Source organism: Triticum dicoccoides, chromosome 3A (assembly GCF_002162155.2).
Source record: "Triticum dicoccoides isolate Atlit2015 ecotype Zavitan chromosome 3A, WEW_v2.0, whole genome shotgun sequence".
NCBI classification, from domain to species: Eukaryota; Viridiplantae; Streptophyta; class Magnoliopsida; order Poales; family Poaceae; genus Triticum; species Triticum dicoccoides.
In genome coordinates, this window is record NC_041384.1 from 520,581,136 (window position 1) to 520,588,814 (window position 7,679).

Here is a 7,679-nt window from a genome sequence, read left to right on the forward strand (position 1 = left end):
CTTGGTCGACGCTACGTACTATACGTATAGAGAGAACTCGCGACACGCTAGCTAGTAAGCAAATGAAGGAAATCATTAAGTACACAAGATCGTCATGAACATATACAAATAGAAGTGATCAACCTCCTCCTTCTCCGAGAGATTGATGAACAACAAGTTTTCGTATATCTATCCGACGCTACTAGCTACATATATACAATATAAGATCTCTTACAATCCCTAACATCTGAAGTCAAGTTCCACATGGTATTCTCTGGATTTATTGATGACGTGGTCAAGAAAGAATCCCGCGATTTCCTTTTGAATTGCTTTTATGAGATCTTGTGGTAGGAGATCATCCTGCATCTGCCATATCTAAATCGAAGAAGAGGGTCAATACATGTGTATGAATGAAACCCAACACAAATGATGGTAATAAAATAAAATTGTGAATAATTTTGCTTACACACTTCATATTGTTTTTCTGGAGCATCTCAGTCATGTTCGCATACTCCTGGGGATCTTTCCGTCTTGAGTCTAAGACGGTTACTAGTCCTTGCTCAAGCTTAATCTCTAGGAGAATAAAGTTGTTGTTGCGCATGCATGCATAACTCATCAGTTACATTACTATAACCTCGAGTAATAAGGAAAACCGAATGTGCACAAGACAGTAACACTCACTTGAAGTTGTAAGGAAGGAGTATTTTATCTTTGCTTTGATTTTTGAGCAACAATTGCAACATGTTGTCCTTGGTATCTGCGACTCTATTTTTAACCGTCCATTCATGTATGATATTTGGGTTAATGAACCCAATGTCATAGATTTGTGCTTTTCTGCATTCGACGATCTTCAATCTGCATAATATAGTGAGGATAATTATATATACATGCAATGAAAGAGCTGAGCTATATATAGAGAGAGACTTAATTACAAAAAATAATATTTATAGATAGTAGCAAACCATGAGTCATTTGTCGAGGACCTTTAGATTGTAGAACTGGAAAAACTCGTCAAAATCAATAGTTAACCATTGTTGGTGTCAAAATCGGCGGATCTCGGGTAGGGGGTCCCGAACTGTGTGTCTAAGGCGGATGGTAACAGGAAGCAGGGGACACGATGTTTACCCAGATTCGGGCCCTCTTGATGGAGGTAATACCCTACGTCCTGCTTGATTGTTCTTGATGATATGAGTATTACAAGAGTTGATATACCACGAGATCGTGGACGCTAAAACCCTAGAAGCTAGCCTATCGTATGATTGTCTATATTGTCCTACGGACTAAACCCTCCGGTTTGTATAGACACCGGAGGGGGCTAGGGTTACACAGAGTCGATTACAAGGGAGGAGATCTTCATATCCGTATTGCCTAGCTTGCCTTCCACGCCAAGGAGAGTCCCATCCGGACACGGGACGACGTCTTCAATCTCGTATCTTCATAGTCCAATAGTCCGGCCAAAGGATATAGTCCGGCTGTCCGGAGACCCCCTAATCCAGGACTCCCTCAGTAGCCCCTGAACCAGGCTTCAATGACAATGAGTCCGGCGCGCAATATTGTCTTCGGCATTGCAAGGCGGGTTCCTCCTCCGAATACTCCATAGAAGATTTTGAACACCAGAATAGTGTCCGGCTCTGCAAAACAAGTTCCACATACTACCGCAGAGAGAATAATATTTGCACAAATATAATCTGCTGAAGCGTTCTGACAGCACGACGTTATGTCATGGCTCGGTCATTATTCGAACCGTTTTTCTCAACCAACACCGCACATAACATGGGGCGGTTTTCTCGACATGTCTTGTCAAAGCAGAGATCGTGTTCCCCTTATTACGGGATTCTCATCAATACGGACGTGGGTAACCCAACCGCGCCATCAATTACGGCGTCTGGGGAATAAGCGGTTTTACCAGGCAAATGGGGAGACACATCGCCTCTTCCGCCCTTATAAAGGGACAATGATTTACTCTTTTCACCCACGCCTTCTTCCTCCTTGCTTACCCATTCCCTCACACCCGAGCTCTAGCGCCCAAGCTCGTGTTCTTCTTCTCAAACCACTCCCAGCATGTCCGGAGCAGGAGGCAAGTGGATGGTCTCCTCCGTCATGGAGGAGAACATCAAGAAGTTACGGGAAGCCGGATATCTGGCCACGAATATTGCACACCGGCTGCCAGATGTGGGGCAGATCATCCCAACGCTCGAACCCCATGAGAGGGTAGTTTTTCTTACCCATTTTGTCCGCGGACTGGGATTTCCCCTCCACCCGTTTGTCCGCGGGCTCATCTTCTACTACGGGCTGGATTTTTCATGATCTGGCCCCCAATTTCATCCTCAACATCTCGGTGTTTATCGTCGTGTGTGAGGCCTTCCTCCGCATCAGGCCCCACTTCGGCCTATGGCTAAAAACCTTCAATGTTAAACCGAAGGTGGTGGGTGGCCAGCAAGCAGAGTGCGGAGGCGCCATGGTGGGCAAGATGCCTAACATCACCTGGCTCGAGGGCACCTATGTGGATACCATAAAGGGGTGGCAATCTGGGTGGTTCTACATCACCGAGCCACGCGACTCCAACTGGGTGGAGGCCCCCAAATTTCGATCCGGAATCCCCACACGGCTCACCTCCTGGAAAGACAAGGGCCTGTCCTGGGGTTCTTCGGTAGAGTTGACCGGACTCCAGACCTGCATCTGGAACATGACGAGCAAGAAAATCAAGCTCATCAACGTGGTCCAGGTCATGCTCCTCCGCAGGATCCTCCCGTATCAACGACGGACATTCGATTTGTGGGAGTTTGACTCGGCCAAGCATGAGACACTGCGAGAGCTCTATGACACGATGCACGAGGACGTCTGGAGCGTGCTGTTCAAGGGCGCCGAGATTCCTCCTGCCCTCACCGAGGACCGCGGACTCAGCGCAAGCCAATTTGGTAAGTTTTTATATCTCTCAGGGTACTTATTTGCCCCGGTTTAGTCATATGCAGGATCTAAGCTTCTATGTCATTAACAGGACTGGATAAAGATAGTGGAGCAGCTTGATTGCCCAGCCCCCCTGCCCAAAGATCCTGCAGGCACTCTCCTAACGGAGATGCTGACTCTGGCACCTTACGAGGTGCCGGTGAAGAAGACCAAGAAGAAGGCCGCGGGGACCCGAAAGGGTCTCCGGCGCAAGGTTGTATTGGACTCATCGTCCGATGACTCCGATGCGCACTCCTGCCATGAAGACGAGGAGGAGGAAGAGGAAATTTCTCCCCCCAGCTGGGGGAGACAAGAAAAGGAAGGCCGACCCAACCGGGAAGGCCGAAGGGTCCAAGAAGGGCAAGACCCTTCCTCCGGACTACGCTACGACGGCCGCCTACAGCGGCGACGAGTGGCTACCCAGGGTCAAGCCCTTGGCGAAGTCGTAAGTATCCGGACACCATAGTAATTCGTGGTATGTTTTATTGCACTGCTTCTTCTCATGCCGAACATGATTATGCAGTCCCTCCCGTGTTGATCTCGACGTAACTTCGTCGAGCGGTTCGTTGGACTCGTCGGATATGAACAACGGTTCTCTTCCGACCGCCTCCACTCCTTGCCCTGCGGACAACGTCGAGGTGTTGTCTCAACAGACACCGGGCCAAGGGGAGGCAGTCCTGGGGGCGCCTCGAGGCGACCTTCCGGACCCTGGGTGCAAAGGGAGCCGGACTCCCATGGGCTCCAGGTTTGGCCCCCAGCCGAGCACTGCACCGGAATCTTCGGTGGTTCCGGACTTCGGCGGGCGACCCCCCGTTAAGGGGGGAAAGCCGCCCGTGTCGGTGTCCTCTGTCTATCCAGAGGCACCGGACAACTAGCTGGAAGCGCTTCGCGGCGCTTCCATCGATGAAGAGTACCGTACTATCATGAGTGCGGTGATCGAGAGAGTTCAGTCTGCCAAAAACGGACTGTCTGAAGCTTGTGCCAGCCTCTTTAATTCTCATCGACAAAGCATCCTTCCCAGAATCCCTGTAGGTTTTCATGTACCATTGATGGAATCTTTGCATCATCATTGTTAGAGGAGGACTTCCATCTTTGACGAGAGGCTTCCTGTACTAGTATTTGAATTCGTCCACCTCCATTGTATCAAAATTGGCATCATCAGGCAGGTAATCACCAGGATTGGTACCGAGCACCATCCCCGGTAGATTTGCGATGATGTCGCTAGACACCTTGAGCGGGGGGCATGATTGGTTCTCCTGTTCTCCGAGCTGGGGAGTTTTTCCCACTTCTTCGATCTGCTAACCTTTTGTCACCTGAAGTAGTTCCTGACCGCCGCGCATCTTCATATGTCTTTTTAAGACAACGGACATGGTTGTCATCGGGCGGAGGCGGTGATGGTCGCTTCAGGGCATTGGTAGTGCGCTTCAGTTTCACCGGATCTATCTTCTCCTCCGGAGGTAGATGTTTCATAGCTCTTCGCGTTTCAAAGAAGTCCTTCACTTGGGCTTCACAGATCTTCGCGTTTTCCTCCTCGGTCATCTCATATGGTAACTTCTCTACAGGCTTGAGAGATGGATCGAATCTGTATTGCCTCCTGCCTCTGGTTGTACTGCTAGACGCCGGAGCGGCGGCGTCTCTCTTCCGTTGCTGCTGACGGGTAGTAGAAGGAGGCAGAGTGCTCCGACGCATCGGAGCAACCTGAGCGGCGGTGTCTGGCTTCCGCCGTTGTTGATGAGGCGGACGAGGAGGCGGGCTGCTCGAACGCGCCGGAGCTGGTGGAGAAGGAGGCAAAGTGCCGCCCTCACGCGCTGAAGAAGGAGGTGGAGTGCCCTGATCACTCGCCGGAGGAGGAGGAGGAGGCGTCCAGTTCAGAAGCTTGGTGTGCTCCTTCCGCCATGGACATGGAGTCTTAAGAGCAAGACCCAACTGAGTCTCCCCTTCACCGGTAGGGTGGTCAAGCTCGAGCTCGTCAAATCCCTCCGATATTTCATCCACCATCACAACAACATAGCCTTGTGGAATCGGACGACAGTGAAAAGTTGCGTCGGGTTTAGAAGGTGCAACAGAGCTGACAGCCGCCTTTACTTTGAGGTTCTGCCATTGCATCATAAGGTGGCAATGTTGAACCTCTGTGATAGCATCCACGGGGTAGCTAGCTAGGAGCCGTGAAGTCAGGCTGCTGAACAATCTTGGTGGAAGCCATGCTGCTTCTCCGCTGAGATGGCGGGGTAGCTTCTGGGGTAGATCCGTCAGGTCACTGGCTGTCAACTTGTTCCTCTAGCTTTCGTACCCCTGCATTCAGCTTCTTTAGTTTGCTCTGCTCCACTTTCCTCCTCCTCTCCTGGGTTTTGTAACCACCTGCGCCGGGAAACCCAACCTTCAACGCAACGGAGCCTGGCGTGCCTCGTGTTCGTCCAGGGTGCTCAGGATTCCCCATGGCCTCTGTGAGCTCGTCGTTCTCTCTGTCGGGAATGAACGTCCCTTGCTACGCTGCAGCGATATACTTCTTAAGAACCAAGTCCAACACACTTCCTTGTTTCAGGGTCCTAGGTTCCCCCAACCCCGAAGAACCAAGTCCTTGAACGGTCTGGCCAGTGGAATGTCTCTAGTTCGACCCCTTTAGCAAGCAGGTCATTCTCAACCTTGTCCCATAATGGTCGGGCTTTGAGATAGCCACCTGACCCCGTGCGATGGTGATGCTCCTTCTTTGTAGCATTTATCTTGTTTGTCGCTGACATCTTCTTACTCTTGTCCGATGTCTTGTAGGCCACAAATGCGGGCTAGTGATCTCTTATCTTCTCAAATCGGCCGGTGAATTCTGGAGTCTTCCCTTTGTCGACATACGTTGATTTCAACTCATTCTTCCACCTCCTAAATAGATATGCCATCTTCTTAAGGGCATGAGCCTTGACCAATGGCTCTATAACTCGCTTATCCAGATCCTCCTCTGGTTGTAGGGTGAAATTTGCCTTCAGCACGGTCCAAAGATCATCTTTCTATCTATCGTTGACATAAGGAACTCGAGGGTCTTCGTTCTTAGGCTTATTCCATTGGTGGATGCTGATCGGGATCATGTCCCTAACAAGAACCCCGCACTAAGCAGTAAATGCTTCCTTGGTCCGACTGGGTTCAATCGGTTGGCCATCGCTCGTGATTGCAGTGATCGTGAACCTTTCATCCTGGCGCAACCTTTTCTTCGGGCCTCGTCTCGTTACCGAAGTTTGGCTCGATCTGGAGGGCTAGAAAATAACAAAGAAGAGTTAATACGTGTACATAGCAAAACAATTAATGCATCAATTAGCTAGTCAACACAAGCTTAATTAATATATATACCTCGCCAGACTTTGCAACAGCTCCCTCCTCCATTCGGTCACCGGAGCCGTCATCACGGTCTCCTTCTTCCACTGGCATTCGGTCATCGGAGCCATCATGATCATGTCCTTCCTCCTCCATTGTTCGATCACCGGAGCCTGCTTCACCCTCTCCTTCCAGACCATCGGTGTTGTTGAGATACGATATGACATCACCTCCGTCGAGGATTATGCCCCCCAACAACTATTCTGCTTCCAAGTCTCGGTGCTCCATAGTTTATGCAAATATTACGACATGGCAATTAATATACAAACATGACAAATGGATATATTAGTGGCAAATGTAGACCTAGCTAGCTAATCACAACGAGGAATATTAATTAGTGGCCTCGACACGTCTACGGTTTGGGGTGGCCTCGACAGCGCTTCTAGGGTTTGGGGTGGCCTCGGCAACGCTTCTAGGGTTTGGGGTGGCCTCGACGCTTCTAGGGTTTGTGGTGGCCTCACGGCAACGCTTCTAGGGTTTGGGGTGGCCTCGACGCTTCTACGGTTTGGGGTGGCCTCGCAGCAACGCTTCTAGGGTTTGGGGTGGCCTCGGAGCTTCTAGGGTCTGGGGTGGCCTCGCGGCAACGCTTCTAGGGTTTGGGCCGGACCGGCTCTCTCATGAATGTCCGACGTCCGGGCCGACAAGGGATTTAACAAAATGGCGCCATTCTGGATGTGCAGAAAATGGTCCCTATTTTTCCTGATCTCATCTACCCTTTTATATGTCATGTTGTCTAGTATCAAAGGATTCAAGAAAACCATGGCTTCATCATTATCCGGAAGTAACAGGCGCATGATGGTATCAAGCTCTCCAAAGTTATTTTGGAACGGAGTCCTGTTAGGATAATTTGCTTTTTGGTACGAAGTTCAGCAAGAGCCTTTCGAATATCGCTATTTGGAAGGCCTTTGCTGAACTTCGTACCAAAAAGCGAATTATCCTATCGGGACTCTTTTCCAAAATAACTTTGGAGAGCTTCATACCATCGTGTGCCTGTTAATTCCGGCTAATTATGAAACCATGGATTTCTTCAATACTTTGACACAAGAGAACATGCACATATAGAATGGTAGATGAGATCAGAAAAATATGGATCAACTTAATTATGCACATCCATAATGGGGGCATTCTTGATAAATCTCTTATAAATCTCGAGAGTGTTTGTCGGGTAGGGGTAGGAGGGGGTAGGAGATCGACAACGTTTTTTTCTAGGGTTTGGGTGTCCTCGAGAGTTGGTCAAGCGAGAGGGGGTTGATCGACGTCCCCCTCTCGACCCCTCGGCGACCCTCGACCCTCGACCCCTCGACGACCCTTGACCCTCGAACCCTCGGCGACCCTCGACCCTCTACCCTAGTTCCCGACCCTCGACCGCTCGGCGATCCTCGACACCCTTGTTCCCG